This window comes from Ochlerotatus camptorhynchus, unplaced genomic scaffold (assembly GCF_037179485.1).
Source record: "Ochlerotatus camptorhynchus isolate MF236.1 unplaced genomic scaffold, CSIRO-AGI_Acam_v1.1 ptg000633l, whole genome shotgun sequence".
Classification (NCBI taxonomy): Eukaryota; Metazoa; Arthropoda; class Insecta; order Diptera; family Culicidae; genus Ochlerotatus; species Ochlerotatus camptorhynchus.
Window position 1 is genome coordinate 222573 of NW_027041112.1, and position 23683 is coordinate 246255.

General features: G+C 38.9%; 1 protein-coding gene across 1 annotated transcript in view; it reads right to left on the bottom strand.

Moving 5' to 3' along the window:
- The window catches only part of LOC135714252 (GTP-binding protein Rhes-like), a gene marked incomplete at its 3' end in the record, with an annotated part of 351688 nt that overhangs the window by 196153 nt on the left and 131852 nt on the right, over nt 1–23683 (bottom strand). Inside the window, exon 2 of the mRNA XM_065237584.1 lies at nt 10892–10942. The remainder of the gene's footprint in view (nt 1–10891; nt 10943–23683) is intronic.

Below are 23683 nucleotides of genomic sequence, written 5' to 3' on the forward strand. Positions count from 1 at the left end.
TTTCACAATAGTTTTTTTTCAATAGGGTGTTTTCAGAAGAGTTTTTATAAATGACAAGACCTATTATTATTATTATTATTATAGTCACTTTAACACTTTTAGGTCATTCGTGACTTATGACAAGACCTATTGAATGAAGTTAATTTTTTGTTCGGAACTTCACCACAGAAGGTGCTGCAAAATCTAACTTTTTAGTTTGACCATATAGAGATACAGAGCCTTGAGCTAAGTTGTAGGTTGCTTTATAACTAAAAACGTTGTATAAGACGCCATGTTTCTATCTGCTTGCGATTTTGAGCTATGAATCGTTTTTTATAGAAGGGTATCAAAAATCTATTTTTTGTTAATATTTCCGAAATTATTTGTTTTAGATGACTATAATGTTCATGATCAATAAAATACACAACTTTACTGAAGACAAAAAGGTTCTATCTGCAAAACAGAAAATGTTAAAGGCAATATCAGCTAAAAAATAGCCTAATTTCAAGCATCCACAAACATCAAAGAGGCAAAAAAGGGAAGACGGCTCCTCAATATGATTAAACTATAGTGAAAATACTATCATTTCATCTAGTAGTTCCATCATTGTCCGATGGGAGCCATACCGTGGCGGCCGTCACGACGTCACTCAGTGTCAACGTTGCCTGAATTTCGGGCACGGCACCCGAAACTGCTTCGTCAAGCCGCGCTGTGGCAAATGCGCCCAAAACCATATATCCTCCGAGTGTGTTGTCGACGAGTGGGAAACGGCCAAATGCACCAACTGTAATGGCGCTCATCAAGGGTCCGATAAACAGTGCCCCAAACGCGAAGATTTCAAACGGATCCGAAAGCAGGCGTCCACAAGAAATCAACCAGGACGAAAGAAGGACAATACGCCGGCATTCAGACTGGAGGATTTCCCGCCTCTTCCTGCTACGCAACACGGTCAAGCAAATCCACGGGTGCAATCCGGCCCCCGCCAAGAAACATCTGGTGCCTCAGCTGGACAAAGCTCTCCATCCCCCCTGGATTCTGGAGACAACCACCAGCACAAAACGCCAATCCCGATCTCTTCTCTGCGGATGAGCTGAGGAAGATTTTCGTCGACATGACCCTTCTCTTCGTCAGTGCCGCAGCAAGCCCGAACAGATCCAAGTGCTCGGTAAGTTTATTATTCAGTATGGTGTCTAAACCGATAACTGTCGTCACATGGAACGCATGCTCTGTAAGAGCAAAAAGACTCGAGCTTGCTGACTTCCTCCGCAAGCATAGTATCGACGTGGGCCTCCTAACAGAGACCCATCTTAAATCCGGTGACAGTTTTTGGTTGCCTGATCACCACATTATCCGGCTTGATCGTATCGACTCCAGGGGGGGGGGGGGGTGGTGTTGCGATCATCATCAAGAAAGGAATCAAGTTCTGCACGCTGCCGCATATTCGCACTTCTATCATCGAGGCCCTTAGTGTGGAGGTGGAATCATCAACCGGAAACGTCCGGTTCGTCGCCGTATACTGCCCTCGTCAGTGTGCTGCCAGAAATGGATTAGGCATCCAATTCAAGCATGATCTGACCACCATCACTCGCACAAGCTCACAATTCGTCATTAGGGGCGATTTAAATGCCCGCCACTAAGCATGGCGGAACTATCAGCGGAATCAGAACGGACGTCTGCTCTTCGACCTCTCGCAGCATGGGCTGTATACAGTTAAATTCCCTGATGAACCGACATTCATCTCTCCGGCGGGAAACCCTTCCACGTTGGACTTTTTTTCTATCGAACATTGGACTATCCAAACCGATGGCGATCAACGATCTCAGTTCCGACCATCAACCGGTGGTGGCTGAAGTCGGCACCGACGTGGCACCTGCTCAAAGCCTGCGCAAAGACTACCATCATGTCAACTGGGTGCAGTTTGGGCTTGTGGTCGACAGAAACATCGATGAAAATCCGCCGCTTGACACCGTAGGCGTAGAGGACATCGACCGGGCACTGGAAGGACTCCACCAGGCCATATCCGTGGCTGACGAGACGTGTGTTCGACAAGTTCCTGTGAGAGGTAAGTTTGTTGCCATTGATTCCCACACCCAATTACTGATTCGCTTGAGAAATGTGCGTAGACGCCAGTTTCAGAGGACTGGACATCTAGCAAGGAAACGTGAAATGGCCGATCTGAACAAGCAGATTGCTTCCAGAATGGACTCACTCCTAAATGAAAGTTTCGGGCGTGTTGTCCAGAATCTGGATGACCGCTCCTGTCCATTCTGGAAGGTAGCCAAGGTGCTGAAAACTCATCCCAAACCCGTTCCACCTCTCAGAGTCGGAAATGATGACAATCGGCTCATAACCCCACAAGAAAAAGCAAATGCGATTGGCAATCATATTGCTGCATCGCATTTGCTTGGCTCAACTATCCAAAGTCCGCTCGAAAACCAGGTGACGCAATGCGTCCAAAATGTAGATTACTCCCCTTGTGCCGTGTCTCCGGAGGATAGAATTGCGGTAGAACAGATTTGCTCAGCGCTGAAATATTCAAAGAATATGAAGGCCCCGGTTTTGACGGCGTATTTAACCTAATCATAAAAAGGCTTAGCATTAAAGTCTATGCAGTTTTAACTGCCATCTTCAACAGATGCTTGGAGCTGCACTAATTTCCAAGCATCTGGAAGATAGCAAACATAATACCGATCCGCAAACCCGGTAAAGATCCAGCATTGCCGTCAAGCTACAGACCGATCAGCCTCCTCTCAGCGCTGAGCAAATTGTTCGAGAAAATCATTCTCAATAGATTGCTCAAGTTTGTGGAGGAAAACAATATTCTCCTACCGGAACAATTTGGGTTCAGGAAGGGGCACTCCACCACTCATCAACTAGTACGGGTGATGAACAACATTCGAAGGAACAAGGCTGTATCCAAGTCCACAGCCATGGTCTTGCTAGACGTCGAAAAAGTGTTTGACAATGTCTGGCATGACGGACTTATATACAAGCTTTGTAACTACAATTTACCGTTGCATTTGGTCAAAATTACCCGTAACTACCTTCAGCAAAGGTCGTTCAAGGTATCGTTGAATGGTTGTCTCTCCGACAAATTTTCCATTCCGGCAGGCATTCCGCAAGGCAGTTTGTTGGGCCCCTTGCTCTACAGCTTGTATACTTCTGACATTCCTCCCCTCGGAGACGGTTGCGTGTTCTTCCTGTTCGCAGATGATACCGCGATATCAGTCAAGGGCAGAATGCCTCGTGATATTACAAACAAACTACAACGATGCCTTGACACCTTTGCTGACTATGCAAAAACTTGGAAAATCAAAATCAATGCCTCCAAAACCCAAACGATCATGTTCCTGCATAGGCAATCACCCAAACTGATACCGGCACCTTCTTGCGCAGTAGTCATGGATGGCACAAGGGTTGAGTGGTCTGCTGAAGTTACGTACCTTGGTATGGTATTCGATGAGAAGCTCCTGTTCCGCTCGCATATAGAAAAGACGTTAGTTAAGTGTTCAAGCTTAGTAAGGTGTTTGTATCCGCTGATTTCTCGCAGATCCCGCCTCTCTAGGGTTAACAAACTGGCTGTCTACAATCAAATCATAGCACCTACAATTTTCTACGCTACACCGGTGTGGGAATCAAGTGCTCAAACTCACAGGAACAAAGTCCAGGTGGCACAAAACAGAGTGCTTAGGATGATACTCGATCGTCCTTTCGACACTAGAATAACAAATTTACACGAAGAGGCAGGCATTGCCAAAATAGATTCCAGAATAAACGAAATTAAGACTAAATTTGCACAAAAATAGGTTAGTAGGTTAGGTGTATATAGTAGTTGTAGGTTAGTTGTAGTTGTAAATAGTAGTTATAAGTAGTTTCCCTTTTCCAATTTAAAACAAACCAATCCCACCAAGGTGGTCAATCTTAAAAACAGGCCTGATAGGACTAGAAACTTTAAATAATATTAAAAATTTCAAATGAACTAAAGTTGAAAAGACGCATCTGTGTCACTTGTTAATTCATACATGTAAAACCACACAAATACCAGAAATAAAGATCATTTAAAGTGAAAACAAAAAAAAAATATTAATAACATTCCTTCGTCATCCTCATCTGCTAAACGTGGCAGAAAGTTACTGGCATTCGAAGACAGCAGCGAAGTTGTAAAAAGACGGAAGACATCGGATTTAAGGAGCAAATATCCAACGACTGAGTCTGCATATGCTAGCACTCAAATGAAACTAAGAGATGAGGGTAAACACGATTTCGCGACTATTGTGTAAGGTAATACACAAAGAAGGTCATCAAGAGCAACGTTAGTGTTGTCATTGCAACGTTGAGTTTATAAATCTCGGAACAAATACAGAAAAATCGGCTGATTTTACCAGCCTGTATCTAGAGCTAATACATCGATGTGCTGCAATCCTTCAAACTCTGGCATCTGGCATGGAAATAAATATTAAAAAAAATTGATAGCTACTGCCGAGGAACTACTGAGAAATTTGTGGAATTCTACCGCTGGTATTATATCCCGGTTACTTTTCACAAAATTCTGATTCACGGATTTAAAGTTGTGGAAAGCTTTCTAGTTCCAATTGGTCAATTGTCAGAAAAGGTGCAAGAAAGTCGTAATAAAGACTTAAAGACGAAGATATTTTCTATCATTATTGTGTTTAATCAACTTATTTAAACATACCATACAACTTATATAAACATTTTAACATTTAAAAGGAACCGAATCGATCATACCAGTAAAATATCTGGACGACAGTGAATGATCCATCGGCTACTAGAATCGTCAGATCCAATCATTTCTAGTTTAAGAGACGTTAGCGACAAGCGAGACATGGATTTGGTTGAGGATGCTAGAAATATGCTGGATCTACAATCAATTCATCAGCTTGAAGACACAGATTTGGAGTCAAACGAAAGTAGTGACTCCAATTGAACAAGGATTTAAACTGATAATAACATAATTAATACAAAGGGAAATTTTTTATCAAGGTAATGTAAATAAATAAAAATAATATAATAATAATCAATGGAATAAAATATCTTAGTAATATAATATTATATGGGGTTTTTGGGCACAACGAGATATAGATGACTACTAGATGAAATGATAGTGTTTTCACTATAGTTTCATCATATTGAGGAGCCGTCTGCCCCTTTTTGCCTCTTTGAAGTTTGTGGATGCTTGAAATTTGGCTATTTTTTAGCTGATATTGCCTATAACATTTTCTGTTTTGCAGATAGAACCTTTTTGTCTTCAGTAAATATGTGTATTTTATTGATTTTTAATAAGTTGCAGAGCATTCCAGTCATCTAAAACAAATAATTTCGGAAATATTTACAAAAACAGATTTTTGAGACGCTTCTATAAAAAAACGATTCATAACTCAAAACCGCAAGAAGATAGAGACATGACGTCTTGAACAAAGTTTTAAGTTATAAAGCAACCTACAACTTAGCTCAAGACTCTGTATCTCTATATGGTCAAACTAAAAAGTTAGATTTTGCAGCGCCCCCTGTGGTGAAGTTCCGAACTAAAACTTCACTTTATTAAAGGAGTCTTGTCATTTATGAAAACTTTTCTAAAGACACCCTAGCACGAACGTGATAGCAACCGAACGAGCTCCGGCGCCACACTGGTAGTGTAGTAGCAGTCTTACGACATACAAACATAATTTCAAAGACAGCAGCAACGAATCGGCAGTTCGACGGACTGCTTGTTGTATGTACGAGGAACGTTACGAATGACCATCCGAGGCTGTCATAGCCGAACGAACAAAATACATGACTGAGAACGAGCTGTCGTGTACTGCACAAGACGGCAACGTTGCATGTCGTATAACAGCCTCACTGTGGGCTGTCGCTTAAGGCTCAATCTCAAGGCTGTCGTAGGGAAAAGAAAGCGACAGCCGTTGGAATACTGTCATGAGGCGGTACTTTTGGTATGCCTGGTAAGTTTCTCACGCAGAACCACTCGGTACGATTGATGGTTCACCAATCAGTCAACCGTACAGCTCATTCTATGGACTGAACTCGGATTTGATTAAATGTGGAGGCTGGTGGAGTCAGTGGATCCCATTTTACCAGTTTGCAGTATCTCTACGCTCTTTCGCAACTGTTCGTATCACCAGCGGCAGTAGCAATACACTGGAACCTCCATTTACGAACCAAAACGGGGGTTCGTAAATCGAATTAGTGCGTAAAAAAAAACCTCGTTACTTGGGATTTACTTCGTAAAAAGAGGTTTTTGAAAATATTGTCAAATACCCCACAATATGGGTATTTTTGGAATCGGAGTGACGTGTAGGGACTGGAAATCGATGAGTGACGCCATTTTGAAATCCAAGATGACGGCTTCCGGTTACAGAAAAACTTGGAAATTCTGCTAAATACCCCACAATATGGGTATTTTTGGAATCGGAGTGACGTGTAAGAACCGGAAATTTATGTCTAACACCATTTTGAAATCCAAGATGGCAGGCTTTCGATTACAGAAAAACAAAACAATACCGTTAAATATACAACAATATGGATATTTTTGGATTCGGGATGACCTGTGAGAAACGAGAATCCATGTCTGACGCCATTTAGAAATCCAAGATGGTGACATCCGGTTACAGAAACACTGGGAAATACTGTCAAATACCCCACAATATGGGTTTTTTGGAATCGGGGTGACTTATTAGGACTGAAAACCCATGTCTGACGCCATTTTGAAATTCAATATGGCGACTTCCGATTACATAAAAACAATGTTAAAAAACCTACAATATGGGTATCTTAAGAATCGGGGTGACGTGGTGATATTTGCCAATTTTTCTGCAACCGGAAGCCACCATCTTGGATTTCGAAATGGCGTCAGACATACATTTCCGGTTCTTACACGTCACTCCAACTCCAAAAATACCCATATTGTGGGGTATATGACAGAATTTCCAAGCTTTTCTGTTTCCGGAAGCCGCCATCTTGGATTTCAAAACGACGTCAGACATCGATTTCTGGTCCCTAAACGTCACTCCGATTTCAAAAATACCCATATTGTGGGGTATTTGGCAGAATTTCCAAGTTTTTATGTAACTGGAAGTTGCCATCTTGGATTTCAAAATGGCATCAGACATTGATTTCCGGTCCCTACACGTCACTTCGATTCCAACAATATCCATTTTCTGAGGTATTTCACAGTGTATACTCGTTATTTGGGATTTACTTCGTAAAAAGAGGGACGTAAATTGAATACTGCGTAAAAATAGACTTCGTAAACGGAGGTTTAAGTGTATTAAGGAAGATGCTGCTAAAAGAATTGTGAAGGAGGTAACGGAGTCAATCTGCATCGCTATCACGCTATCAGAACCGGCAGCAGTTTCAGGGAGATTAATATGCGATTCCGGCATGACCAAGGATAAAAATATGAAGGAACAACAAGCAGATACAAGAAGGAGGTAGATAATGTTGAAAATTATTCCAAGGAAGATGTGCATGAACGGATTAAAAGTTAGAATTTGAGAATTATGAGAGAAAATCAGAACAGTACTAGTTAATTTGTAACCGTAAATGACCAAGCTCAGTGGTTTCCTGGGTCGTTTCTAATCCATGGACGAAGTAGTTTCATCCACCCATAAAAAAAGGGGAGGCCAGTTAGACGGATTTAGTACCTAACCACGGCTGCTGACACTGGGAAGCTACTGAGGTCTGCTGCTGCTACTACTACTACTATCGCCGGCGGGCATTTTAGGTCCTTCCTGTTTTTAAGGATGTAGCATTGTCCGACTAGCATGATGATAATGCAGGCAAGATGCATCTTCCACTTGCTGGTTGGGTACTTGGTTTCGGCCCTTCACCTTCTCGCGGAGAGGCTAAACTTCGAGTACCACTTCCTTGAAGCGGATGACCGGTAACAAGCTCTTTAAATATTATCTTAGAATTATGTTTCACAACTTCATTAAAAGTCATAAGTGCAGGGTTGCTAAACTCATGGGTTACTGAGACTGATACCTCCACTGTCACACTTCGGCATGTTTGGCACAACGCTTGACATACGCGAAGAAAAAATACTACCCACAATTTGAGTTCATTTTACTTAATTTTGAGTTCAGTATCTCACTTGCACTCGTTATTGTTGTGGAAAAAGGAACGAGACATTCAACCATACCTTTGGGTGGGGCAACGTGGGGCTTTGGGTAGTGATGAAACGTCGCTAGAACTATTCCAGAGCCGCAGACAGTAATGAACAAAGCCAGGTGCACACTTTTTGCCTGTAGATTTGAAGACATACACTCAAAATAATCGACACGTTGAAACTACGTGAAAAATCACGTAAGCTCTCTCTTTTTCCACTCCCCTCAGCTTTACATGACTCACGTAGAATGTATGTGATACCCCTTGAATATCAAAGGGAATTTCGATTAAGCACACATACTAATCAATCCAATTTACGTGATTTTCACATACACTGTTTCTATGCGCGTTTCACGTAAACCTTATGTGATTTCCACATCTGAAAAAAAAAGAGTTCTACACTCAGAGTGGTGCAAAGTATGGCGACATCGCGATGAGCTAATGTCCGTTATTTTTGTAAAATAATTGCAAGATGTAAGTATAATTTTTGATTATTTCTAATGATTATCCTGATTTTCAAACAAACATTGCCTGTTTTATTGTGTTCAATAGAAAGACGGCAAATGATCTGGCAGTGAAAAGAAAATTTGTCCTATTCCATTGCGCATATCACCAGGATTGTTTGAGATCCAAATCGGATACTATTACACTTTTTCTGATGTTTTTTTTTATTTTATATGGGCATCAATAAATTAAGAAATATTATTAGATTTCTATTTATTCTATAGGAATACAAAATTGATTTATCTTATAAGAAAGTCTTTTGTAAGCAACTATAAACAAATGTGATACTGGAATCCACCAGTGAATGCCTTCGACAAATTTATGTAACTTCTACGTAAAAATCCAGTGACGTTTGGGTCCAATAAAATGAGTACCCCTACATTTATAATCACGTGGCTCTTACGTGAAAAGTATGATGGAAAAAATCTACGTATGTTTTCACGTAGCATTGACGTGAATATTATTTTGATTGTACTTCAAATCTCCGCGTACATCGTATTTTTCTTAGAATAACGCAAGGCCCGTATTCAGTTAAACATTATGAATGCAAAAACAGTAATCAAATTGATTTCATTGGAAGCAGGATTAGTTTTCCGTTTGATTTAACTGTGTAAAATTTTGCTCTCATTTTTGCTGAGTTATCCGTTAAGTCAACCCAAATGAGATCAACTGGAGTATTCAAAATAAGAACAGCAAATTTTGATTTAAATTTGATCTCCAGCTTTGCTCGACTACCATTCGTCGTAACCACGTTACAATCACTCTAAATCAATGGAGACGCATGGAAATATAGTCGCATAGGAGTATTGAGCGAAAACCCAAAACTTGATGATTCAAAACAATTTAATTCAAAAACGTAATAAATTGCTGATTTTCTGATATGTTGTATAAAAAGTCAAATTACAAGATAACATATAAAAACAGATCACGCTCTCTGTCTACAAATCATAAAAAAAACAAATACAATCAATATTATTCAATACAATATCTCACAGACACGAATGCATCCGCTGGATGCAAAATGTCTTAAACAACAACAACAAAATAAAATATCTCAATTTTATAGTTTCGTTATATTTTTTTTCTAAAAAATATGTTTGATTGCCTTTTATTTGATATTTTGGTCTTTAAAATCGGCCCAGTTGTTCAATAGTTGTGAAAGTTTAAAAAAGTCATTTTTTAATCGATTTTTTGTACCATCCTAACATGGAAATGGTCACCCTAATGACAAAATAAAAAAAATACGGCTCTAATATTTTGCGATAAGGAACAAAACTACTAATTTTAACGAAATTCTGAGAACCACTATATTGTTTTGCTATGGAATGGCTGCTACATATATCATTTAAAACAAAAACATTTCGTACCTAATGATCCTTTCTAAACAGGTTTTTATGCAATCTTTTCAATTTAAGATTAAAAGTTTGGATTTGTTTTCAAAATCAGCGTGGTTTTACTGACCCATTTAGCAACGGAATAATGTTTTGATGATATAATTAAACAGGTCAACAACTGGAGCCGGCCGTAGGTAAAGGAACAACTGATGCCAAAACTGGCACTAGAGCTAGAAGTTTAAAATCTACCATTAGGGTGATAGCAAAGACATCATATCAAGAAGCCTGGCAACTTTGCCAGAATCCAAGCGACAGATACAATAGCGCTGCGCTTGAGTGAAGGTGGAAGCAACGCATAGAAAAATGAGCAAATACACAAACCTTTCTTCTGAGGATGTAATCTTTGCTATCAAATTCGTTCGAAGCATTTACCTTTCAGCGGCAGATGACGCGATTGTACCTGTCTCATAGCGTTCGTATGAGAAAATGGAAGAGTTGCCAGTCTTCTTGATTTGTTGTCTTCGGTGATAGTGATCAAAAATTAACACATTTAGCACTATTTTAATATTCAGAATGCTTTAAACTTCAATTCAGTGGTATCAGGTGCTATACAACATGAACTACTAACTAGTATCAAAACTGGCTCACTCACCCTATGCTGACCTTGTGATGTTCTGTCAAACTATATTGCAAATGACTCATACATTAGAATTCATGAAAAGTTTCCTAATGGTGGATGTCAGACATTGAACATTTGAATACTAAATAACGTGATTTAGCGATCAAGGCTGATTAAAAATTAAATGTAAAACAAGTATTTTATAGTCAATTTCCCGAGCTGGGATACGAAGATATTTTCTTAATTATAATTTGGTAGCCATGTTTTTTTAAAGCGACGATCGACGTCAAATCGTAGATTCAAAAATTCTGTTAAAATTGTATTAACTTACCTTAAAAATTACAATATACCAGTCGTGGATGTTTTTCGAAGCGATATGAATCTGAAATAGGAAAAAAATGTTAGTGAACATAGCTGATCAGTCCCGTTGTGATATAATGATCAGAATTTGAGAGATTATTTTTTTATCTCTTTCAATTTAATCCTCACTTATAAACGTAAACTAGAGTACACCATTCCAGCCGTACTTCACACTGAAGGCACTGCTCCGATCCATGGCTGCAGTCCATACAATTAGTCTAACGAACTTTAATAAGCTTAAACTCTTTCCCCTGGCAACAGAGTAACGATAAGGGGGTAACACTTTGTAAAACCACGAAAGAGAGAGAGATTCCATACCCATGGACAAGGACCGTCACACATCATCGCTATCCAGCGCCATCAGCCTCCTAGCTCCTAACGGGATTAATGATTTCATTAGTGCGGTACCTTGTTGCATGACAAGTTGGAACAAAAAATAAATACAATTTATTTTTTCCGGTTTTACAGAGAACCTTTTTTGCTTTTTTTTGGATCGAAAGGATCATCGTCATAATCCAAATTTAATTTAAGGTTCCGTAAAACGGGGTGAAGTTGCGCTCAATTTTCGATTCTCAACCATCCTTGTTTATGATATTGTTAAAAGATAACTTGTTTAGTATTTCATTAGGTAGTACTTTTGTTCATCGGCGTAGTTAAGGAAAAATCATTTAGGCGTATGGTTAACTATTTTTGTGATAAAAATATGAAATTTAATCGCAAACCTAAGGGGTAATCAACTCTGCGCACCTCAATCTGTGCCGAATGTTTTAGCTGTGCCGAAACCTGTGAAAACGCTCTGCTGAAGCGTGCCAATCGAGTTTCCCATGAGTATTTTATTCAACATTTTATTTGTTAGGCTCAAATGTCCAAAAGGACTTTACGGAGCCGCAAACCATTAAATAATTTAATAATTACATTAAAGTATTAGGAAAGACATAGTTTATGAGAGCTTCTTACTCTTCCTTGGAGATGACTTGAGTTTAGCTTCCACTTTCATCAACTCCCTTGCTTCTGCAAATTATTTTTCCTTTAGTAGCGCCAGCTGCTTGGACTCCTCTTCGTCCTTTATCCGCTCCTTCTCAATATAGTCTACTATCCCGAATTTGTAGTAGTAATACCATAGAGGTAACTCTAAGACTAGTAGGTCCCGAAGAAACGTGCTCAACTTTTTGGCTCAGCTCTGGTACTATCTTCGGTCCCAAGCTAATACATTCGAAAATCCACTAACCCCTCATTTTATCTGCCAAACTTTCATATCGAATCAAAACAAACATAGTGTAGTACTAGAATTTTGACTAGAATGGGGTCCGTAATCGATTTGCTTGGAACCAATAGGCTAGTCAAGTAGTGAGCCAATTTAAAATCGTTAGTTTCGTTTTGATTGTTGGTAATACGCATCGTTTTTGAACTTGAAAACAAGCGGCTGCTGTTGCTCAACAGCGCTTGCTTCCTCTCCATTGTTCTTCTCGGCATCCGGGGACGTCACATCGACAGGGTTGAATCATGAAAAAATCACTAGCATTCACTATGAAATGAATTTTTCATCCATAGTGAACTTTGATGAATTTTAGTAATGTTTTCAGCCCTGACACATCCGTCACTACCACCTCTTCTTCCAGAATCTCATCCGCTTCCTCTTTTGGCAATGCACATCCAGTCATTACACCAGCGTACGTACTGGTCTCTTCCTCATTCCGTTGATGGTTTTCTTCTTCCAGTCGTTTTTGTACTGGCTTCTTTCAGTCCTTCCGCTTGGGCAGGAATTCATCCGATGCCCCTCCGTCTTACAAAGGAAACACAAATTGTTGTTCCCTTGGTAGAATATGTTCCCCTTCCGATTAATAAAATGTAGTGAGTTAGGAATATCCTTTTTTACATCCATATATAGACCTCGCACACATGTAAGAATATTGAGGCTCAAGGTAGCTGGGAAATTCTCCCGTACTACACGCTTTACATCACCGTATTTCCCTAGCACCAATGCTAGATCGCTATCCGAGCATTTCCAGCCCAAAACGCAAACCGGTTTTTCATGAGTGTTTCCGATTTGAATGAAACATTTCTCACGTGTTCGCTGCTAATAATGGTTGCATTTTTCATTTAAATATGATTTTTTCCTCCAGAGTAACTTTTGAAAAGGGCGTATAAAAAAATGGATTATTTTTTTTTCAAAAAATCATAACTTGAAAACTATTGATCTGATCAAAATGACATTTGAGAAGAAGTTTTAGGTAGTTAAATTATCTTTGCGGAAAAAAATACACTAAAAGAAAAACTTAGTAAATTAGTATCTAAAAAACGTAAAACGATGATTATCTCAAAACACCCCCCCTTCGATCTTTATAATTTTTTTTTTCAAGAAAACTGAAAAAATGCCCTAATATTTGGTGAAGATTGTATACTGGTAACTTCCTTAAAAAAAAATTTATAATTTTTGAAATTTTTGTTGGTTTTTACAAGTTGGTGAAATTGCATATTTTTTAGTAAAATAGTAATTTATTTGGATTCTACGCATAATTTTTAAAAACATTGCACATAGAAACTTTTTTTCTAAATCCAGCCGTTCTCAAGTTAGTGCAATTAAAAAAAATAATTATAATAATTTTCTACATTTTGGGCCATTTTCAAATGTTAGTCGTGATGTCCAGCAACGAGATGTTTTTCCATGAATATATATTAAAAAACAGACAATTCATTCTCAAATATGGTAGCTGTCAGACTTACCCGTTTCTATTTAGACGCAGCGGAAAAGAAACAAGTTTATAAGTAAATACTCTCAAATATACCCAAATAATCAACAAACCCACTCATGTGCCTTTTTTCTGTCCTCTATTAGTTGTATACCTGGATAGAATTGTGTATGTCATAACAGAGGCTCAAAACATAAACAGGTAAACAAATATGTTATTAAACCTGTAATTGAGATAAATTCTCTAGGTACTTCTCTGACGTATACCATATTGTGCCTTAAGAGCTCATCCCGCGATATCACAACTACATAAAAAGGCACTCCGTGGAGGCTTCTTACACTCACACTTAAAAAAGTTTGCTATAATCAATTGTACCTAATGAAGATAGGTATAATGTCAACATTGTAATTATTCTGCTACATATATATATATATTGGGACGATCTTCACCTGTTCCATTCAGTTCATCTCTCTTAGCGTTTCAAGTTAAAAAGCAAGTAGTTTTTTACGATGGATAACAATTTCAAGTGTTGTAAACCTCCACCTAAATCAATTTCAAAGCATGACACAGTAGCAGTTCAGTTGTTTATCTCAAAATTATTAGAATTTTTAAAGTTGCAAATAACAGTCCAAAAGTGTATTTTTATGTCAGATGGAGCAGCATCACAATACAAAAACATAAAAAATTTTGCTAGCATTTGTGGATTTAAAGATAAGCATAATGTAGAAATTGAATGGCATTTTTTTGCAACTTCACACGGCAAAGGTCATTGTTATGCGATTGGCGGTACCCTTAAGAGAATGGCAACCAGAGCAAGTTTAGCTAAGCAACACGAGCACCCTATAACGAACCCTTAACAACTGTACGACTGGGCAAATAGTCGTAAAGAAGATCTTCAAACAAAAATGTCATTTTGTTATGTTTCTACGGAAGAATACAAAAAGGGTGACACGGAATTTGATCCAATTTTTAAGAAAGTGAAACCAATTCCTGGAACTCGAAAATATCATTGCTATATTCCAGTTTCAAACAACCAAATTGCAGTAAAAATATTCTCTAATTCAAACGATACACCCAAATTATTCAATGTATTCAAATAATATGAGTTGTAAAATAAAATAATAAATATATACTGTTTTTTATCTCAACAAATCTTTCATTTGACCATATCAACGTGCTTCTCTTCCGCTGCCTCTAGATAGAAACGGGTAAGTCTGACAGCTACCATATCTGAGAATGAATTGTTTGTTTTTTAATATACAATCATGAAATAAAATCTCGTTGCTGGACATCTCGACAAACATTTGAAAATGGCCAATAATGTTGAAAATTGTTATAATTATATTTTTTTTAATTTGCATTAACTTGAGAACGGCTGGACTTAGGAAAAAAGTTTCTATATGCAAAGTTATCAAAAATTATGCGTAGAATCCAAATAAATTGTTATTTTTCAAAAAAATATGCATTTTCATCAACTTGTAAAAATCAACAAAAATTTAAAAAATTATAGATTTCTTTTTAAGGAAGTTACCAGCATACATTTTTCACGAAATTTAAGGGTATTCCATCAATTTTCTTGAAAAAAAAAATTATAAAGATCGAAGGGGGGGTGTTTTGAGATAATCATCGTTTTACGTTTTTAAATACTAATTTACGAAGTTTTTTCTTTCAGTGTATTTTTTCCGCAAAAATAATTTAATTACCTAAAACTTCTTCTCATATGCCGTTTTGATCAGATCAATAGTTTTCAAGTTATGATTTTTTGAATAAAAAATAATCCATTTTTTTATACGCCCTTTTCAAAAGTTACTCTGGAGGAAAAAATGATATTTAAATGAAAAATGCAACCATTAGTAGCAGCGAACACGTGAGCAATGTTTCATTCAAATCAGAAGGGGTCGAGACAAAATTGACATTTTTTTTAACGATTTGAGCTAGAAATGCTCTATCCGAGACTTCTGGAGGTAGGTCGTAAACTCTCACGTACTGAACGGTGCCCTCAGCAGGCGACATGCGTATCTCGACTGACTTCCCATTGGCATAATGGAAAATTAATTGTTCACGGTTATTTAGCAAACAATAAAGCATCGAATCCTCTAACTTGAACTTGCACATAGATTTTTCCTCCGCTATTCGATAAGTACCGATCATCTGAGTGGGGTCCACATCCAGCGATTTCACAAAATTCGCAATGTCTTCCATTGATGGTTTCACCGATCTATTTGGAAAACTGAATCTGATCATCAGTTTTACTTCCACCGATATCTCCACTAGTTATTTGCTTCCAACGGGGTAACAGCAAAAGTGAACGAACTTCAAACAATGAGCATGCACAAGCAAGCACCACTCAGTGTTGTTGTTATAGAAAAACTGACTATCGCGTGAAAAAAAAAACACACAGCTGCTTGTGTCAACAGCTTCGAGCGAACTGATACCATGATTTTGGCAACCCTGAAGTTTTAATGATCATTGTAATTGTTTATTTTTGATTGTGGAATAAAACGAAGCACGGTAAGATAAATTGATACATCCAGCCTAAAATCACTGCTACAACTGCACGGAAGCTCAACGCTGGAATCCGGAAACACGCATCAACCACCAGTACCTATATTCTGACACAGTTCGAGTTTCTGCGAGGGGGACGACTCTATCTGCGATGCAGAAAAGATTGGGTTTTGCTGTGGCTAGCTGCACGCACGCACGGAAGATTTATGTCGATTTTGAAGATTTCCTGCAAAAAATGAAGCGCGATGTAAGTAGATGCGAGAATTTAAAGATGATTTTTCGAAGATTGATTCGCTAGTGTGAGATTTTTTGAGCATCTAGAATTGAGATTTAGATGTGTCGCCCCCCTCGAGTTTCTGGTAGATTCTGGCAATCTAGAGGGGCTCTTCATCCCTGGCGTTGATTATAGAACAGTAACAACTGCGAGGCGCCGGTGGAGCCATACAGATAACTCTAGACAAGAAGGTCCCGAAGAAACGAGCTCAACTTTTTGGCTCAGCTCTGGTACTATCTTCGGTCCCAAGCTAATCGAGTCACCCCTCGAAACATAGCAAAATTCACTAACCTCTCATTTTATCTATCAAACTTTCATAGCGAATCAAAACAAACATTGTGCAGTACTAGAATTTCGACTAGAATGGGGTACGTTAATTGATTTGCTTGGGACCAATAGGCTAGTCAAGTAGTGAGCCAATTTAAAATCGTTTGTTTCAAATTGATTGTTGGTGGAACTGTTCAATCGACTGCAAGTGGAGGACGGCTACCTAAGAGGTGAACAACTTCGAGGTGCCGAATGCGGTTATGTTGTATAGAAAGGGGAAGGTTTTAAGGGGCTAATGATCAGATTTAGGCTGTTTAAATATATATAGGTGTACCTCGATATAAAGGGTGATACGGTCAAAATTTGGTCAAGGGAAAACGCGTGTAAATCGGTGAAATCGTTTATTTAAAAAATCAAATTAAATTTCTTTTTCAAGTTCAATTAGTATAAAATTCAGGAAAAATATTCAGTTAGGCTTCAGCTTTTCCAAATCCGAATTGCCGGGCCTTACGCTTGACCCCTGCCATCAAATTTTGTACAGCCACCTTGTCCACCTTCTTCGCCGCAGAAAGCCAGTTTGCCTTGAACTGCTGCTCGCCCTTAGCAGTTTTTTTGGTCTTCTTTAGGTTCCGCTTGACAATAGCCCAGTATTTCTCAATTGGGCGGAGCTCTGGCGTGTTGGGAGGGTTCTTGTCCTTGGGAACCACCTGCACGTTGTTGGCGGCGTACCACTCCATGGCCTTTTTACCGTAATGGCAAGATGCCAAATCCGGCCAAAACAGTACGGAACAACCGTGTTTCTTCAGGAAAGGCAGCAGACGTTTATTCAAACACTCTTTCACGTAAATTTCTTGGTTGACAGTCCCGGAAGCTATGAAAATGCTGCTTTTCAAGCCACAGGTACAGATGGCTTGCCAAACCAGATATTTCTTTGCGAACTTTGACAGTTTCATGTGCTTGAAAACATCTGCTACCTTTCCCCTTCCTTTTGCCGTATAAAACTCCTGTCCCGGAAGCTGCTTGTATTCGGCTTTGACGTAGGTTTCGTCGTCCATTACCACGCAGTCAAACTTCGTCAGCATCGTCGTGTACAGCCTCCGGGATCGCGCTTTGGCCGTCGTATTTTGTTTATCATCGCGATTTGGAGTCACTACCTTCTTGTAAGTCGATAGTCCGCCTCGTTTTTTGGCTCGATGCACGGTTGTAGACGATACACCCAGCTTATTTGCGGCATCTCGGAGAGAGAGGTTAGGGTTTCGCTTGAAACTACCGGCAACTCTCTTTGTCGCCTCAGCGGCTTCCGGTTTTCGATTTCCCCCCGATCCAGACTTCCTGGCTGTCGACAAACGTTCCCCAAACACTTTAATTACATTTGTAACGGTTGATTTGGCAACTTTTAGCGATTTTGCCAACTTTGCGTGCAAGTAGCTCGGATTTTCGCGATGCGCGAGCAAAATTTTGATACGCTGCTCTTCTTGCTTGGACGGCATTTTGACAACTGAAGAGTGAATTCCAAAATCAAAATAGGAGCAACATTCTACACACACACACCTTCAAAATGAGGGGTGTTCAGGTTTTTTAAATGCAAAATTGAAAGAAATACGTCAAGTTGATATTGACCAAATTTTGACCGTATCACCCTTTATTATTATTATTTAGCTTTATTAAGGAGGCTTTCAGCCTTGGGCTGGTTCGCCTCCAAAGGTACCTCGATATAACGTAGCTATTACTTTTGACGTTCATCGCTGATTTCTAGCAAACAATCATTAAATAGAGCAAAGTAATAACACCATCGGAGATATGAGACAATTCTCCATCTATTGGTCATGTCAATTTGTATGAATGAATAGTGATTTGTGAGATATTGACGATGGAAGCACCGACAAACCAACATGAAACTTAAACTTTACTCTTGATCGAGAATCCATAAAGGCCGATTCACATGTGCAGCGCTTCCATCTGTCAAAACCATAGAAATGTGTTATCTAGCTAAAAATAACTTGTCCGGAATAGATTGGACACGAACCAACTCATAAATTTGGTACCTGTGATCGTGGGTAGGATAAACATTTTCCGCTAATACAGATGTCAGATGTCAGTTTTGTGTTTTGATCAAAAAATTAATGGTAATTTTTATGGCAGTCATTTCGGTGATGGAATTCAAAAGTGACAGCTACGTTCTATCGAGGTATACCTGTATTTATAGATGAATAAAACAGACAAAAATCGGTAAAGAATCCTATCTAATATGTAGAAGAATGAATAGTAGTGTATCATAATATTTATTGAACGAATCCTGCTGACTTAAACAGGATGAGCTACCAGTGGCTCTGCAGGTCGCTCATCTAGGGAGGAAGGTGCCTGATTGGTAAGAGACTACCGGAAACGCCAAGCAACAGTTGCAATCACGTTGGTTGCATAAGTGGATGACCTAGTTATTGCCGCATAAAGTTGGGATGATATCTCAAATTGGTGGTTAGGTGCTTCTTATGGTTATTTTTTATGCGGAAAGTCATGCAGGGAATTGATCGAAGTACTGGCTGGAGGATAGATGTGAGCAAAGTCCTACAGATATGACTTCTAATCCGGAATCTGATCATCTAGTCCTGAAGCGAAGGACACTGTCAACAAAGTGCGAAACCTTAGCAACTGTTGGAAAATCGTCAGCAAAAACAGTAACGTGCCGATCAGTGTGCCGTGATGTGTTTCGACACAGTGTGCAGAGTTGATTACTCCTTGCGCAAACCACAATTTTCGTATTGCTAATTCAGAGAAAAATTTGCATTTGGCGTCAGATTTTACAACCACCAAGAAATTTCGAGCACTGAACCAAAATCGTTCCTTGAAGACATCGTTCGCATGACAACGCATAAAATATTACCTAAAAATGACAAGTCGGATGGAGGTTCGCAAGATAAATTGAAGAAAACTGAAGCTATTTTAATTGAAAAGTAACTGAAAACTGCTTGCATGCGCAATATTACAGGATCCTCCGATCAACGTAAGGACCTCTATACTACTTCTTCTATGGTGGCACCACTCTTCACAGTTGTTTCGTAGATCGTAGGTTTACAGATGGTACCAGAACAGCTGATAATCCAGCCGATCGTGTCGAAATCAATAAGTAGATCATTCCGCCTTCAACCGAGCCTTCGATTAAAGATAGCTATTTTTCAGTTGTGATTTGTTTCGTAGTCTACATTTCTATTTCGGATATTTGATTGTGTCTAGGCATATTTGGAATATTTGACAGCTGCGGTTGTTTCTTCTTTTTCTTTTTTTTTTTGTGGAATTTCGATGCATGCTAAGATGTCTGTGAACAGGAAATATTGTCTGTTTCTGTGGGAAAAAAACGCACCGAAACCGTCACATAAATCGTCGCTATACACGCAATTTCAAAGTCACCCAAATTTGGATGGAATCCACCCAGATCCGTCAAAACTGAACCTACCCAAAAATGGGTAAACTTTGTTGGGAGTGACAAGTTGACAAATGAACAACATTAACATGAATCCGTTCGACGTTGTTCATTTGTCACTCCCAGCACAGTTGACCCATTTTTGGGTAGGTTCAGTTTTGACCGACCTGGGTGGATTCTACCCAAATTTGGGTAGTTTTGAAATAGCGTGTAGGCATTTCCATGGTAACGATTTCTGAGACGGTTTCGATGCGTTTTGCCTCATATGAAACAGAAAATATGAAATTGTATAAAATCCTTCATGATCAACATCACTCCAGAATTGAAGTTTTGTTTTTGTATCTAATTTTAATTCCAAAAAATAAACTAAACATGCAATTTTCAAAACCTAAATTCATACAACAGAAATGCATTTGCCAGTACAGGTTTCAGAGGTATTAGTTTGTGTACATATGGTTGGAAAAATATTCAGTAAAAAATAGATCAACTTCCCCCCTTTTACGGTACATAAACATTAACTCGTCTGATCTTGTTAGCATCGTCGGTTTAAAGCTGCGAAGATGTTGTATCTAACAATATAATTACAAACTACAAGCCATAGCCAGTGAGTGGTAGTTCTTGCATTTCTAAAATAGAATTACGTTATGGTTTATGGCTTTCTCCTGGGCCGGCAGGAGAAATTTGCAATTTTAATGCTTCCTTCGGTTTAATGCTTCGGAAAATGGGTTGCGGCCAACAATTGCGTTAAAACAGTTTTACAGCCATTCCGGTACGCAGCAAAGTGCTAATCCACTCGGGAAAGGAGCTGCTACTTACGTCATCATTGCTGCGGGATTTAATTGCACGACATGACGGGTAGCGAGCCATATAAACAGGATAATTAAAATGGGTAATAACTCTCGGGCCAAATGGAGTAATTTGCTGACGTTCATAAAATCATGACTTCTTATTTTTAGATCAACCGCTGTCGACTCCCAAGGTTTAGTGCTGGAAAGTGTGCTAATTCCGTCACAGAAGGTTTTTAATTTAATTATTTTGCTGTTTATTACACTGACAATTTATAATTTTCAACTTTTCACTTATCAACTCTTAATTATTCAACTGTTGAGTTTTCAATATTCAATCCAATTGAAAGAGCGTATCTCCAATCTCAGCAAAACGAAAGCAAACTCGTTCCGCATTCAATACTTCAAAATTCAATTATCTTCCATCTCCGCAGCACTTCCATCAGGGGAACATCACTTTGAACCGTAAATTTAACTATCACTGAACTTTATTAGGATCTCTCAGCTGCAATTTCCACCTCTTTCGAACGTCGACCGTCATCCCGAGCTGCTTGGCCTCGGGCAAAGTACATGCAGCAAGAAATGGCTGTTAACTGCCACATATACGATGCAATTCCGCCGTTCCAGTAGCACTACTGCGTACTCCTCACATATATTCGATAGTTAATTGAACGTGTGATATGGAGCAAACTGCGAGATCAAGGATCAAACTCACTCTTGCTGTGAAATTTCCAGGAGAACACACCGGCAGGAAGCGCCAACTTTTACCACGACTGAGATTCTTGATTTTGGGTTCACATTCCGTAAGTTCTGGAAGCTTATCTGGCGTTGATGCTGGCTGTATCAAAGCTGGTAAAAATCGAGGGACGACGTCAGGGCGGAGATAGGTAATCTCCTTGCTAGCATGGAATCTTCGGGGAATCCATACCGTGCTATTCCCGTAGCAAAAACCGAGGTCAAATTGAAAGCTTATTAAAATTTTATCCTGTACGTGTGGGGCTGCTCCTTTGCTCAGACGAACGTGAGACTTGTCACCCGGGCTTTTCTCCGTAGGTAGCGGAAAATACCAGGAAGCTCGATGGGAAGACATAGAACGGGCAGCCAGATGTTAAAGGTGGGGCCAGAGCAGACCAAAAACAGAGGATTAGTTTAATTTGCTGTGGGAAAAGTTTCTTCTGTTCAGCACTTGAGGGGGAAAAAAACTTTTCTCAGGTTGCTTGCTCAAGGATGGGGGAAAAACGTTGATCGCCGTGTAATCGGATTTTTACGAATTGTAATTATGAGCATTTTTGTGATAGGTTGCAAGGGCTGTAAATCTCCCATGGGACAAAATTCGCTAACCTTTTTTTTAATTAATGACTTCTGAATTGTAATTTGCGATTTGGGTAAATTTTACCGAGAAAAAATCCAAATTGCGTCCCAACCTCCCTGCAATCTATTTTTTTTTTCGACAGCACGAAGCATGAATACAGGTGTTCTATAAAGGGTAATAGCTCTATACTATAGCCCATTTCACGAATGCATTCCCATTTTCACATATTTACGAATAGCCCCTCTCAAACACATTATAAATGTTATTATCATCTAATTCATAGTGTATTTTGTTACTTCATACATGATGTTTACGTAAGAGAAAATGCTATACTAATATCAACATGAAGTTTAAGTGCGATAATTTATTAGCTAGATACAGTTCTAAAGAGGGTAGATTGATAGTTCCGCTGGAGTACGGCAGTGTGAACATTGAACAGAAGATAAAATTGAGCAAAGGGCCATTAATGCGGCAATACTAATCAAACGCACACTCCTTTACCTAGGTCATACATTGATGGATGAAGTGATTTGAGGTATGTCCTCAAGTCCACAGGACAAATCCCCTCATCCATCAATTTATGAGTTAGGTAAGGAAGTGCGCGCCTAATTAGTATTGTCGCGATAATAACCCTTCGCTCAATTTCAACTTCTGTTAAAATTCTATCAATCTACCCTCTTCAGAACTGTATCTAGTTAATAAATTATCGCACTAAAGCTTCATGTTGATATTAGTATAGCATTTGCTCCACACTCTGTTATTGTTATGCCAAATTTATGCTTAAACCACCAATCAAAACTACTCGAGTTTGAATCCCAAGGCAGCATTAGTTGGACCAATATCTTCTAAGGTGGCACAGCTTCACACATCGTTAGAACGTGTGGCAACAAACGTTGATTTGAATGTGGACAACCAGGATTCTCGTTTTCCAGCACACCCACTATTGAATTCCGGGTTGAAATACAACTTCACCTCTGAAGATCTGTGACAATCGATGATGGTTTCTAGTCAGTAGGTGGATGTATCGACATTAGGATTCAGACAATGATGCTGTCGTCAAGTTTAGAATCTCGTCGTAGGAATTTCTTGTATTACCGAAGGTCACAACTTTTCGATCTACTTCAGCAATTCAGCAACGGAATTAATCTAAAACATAATCCATATCAGCGAACTTCAAGAAGTTCAGATAAATTCAGGGAAGTCCAGGAAAAATCAGGGAAGTTCAAAACTGCGTAGAGGATTTTCAAAAACTTCAGTAATGTCCCAAGAACTTTAAGGAATATTGAAATATTCAGCAAAGCTTCAAACACTTTTAGAAACAACCGAGAACTTCAGAAAGTCCAAGAATGTGGGATGTTTTAAGATCTTAAAAGGTAGGCTCTGAGAACTTCAAGGCAGTTACGGGAACTTAGATGAAGATCTGAGAACTTCACGATAGTTTTATTAACTTTAAACAAATTTCAGGATCTTTACAAGAGCTTCAAGGAACTCCAGAAAACTTAAGGAAAGTTC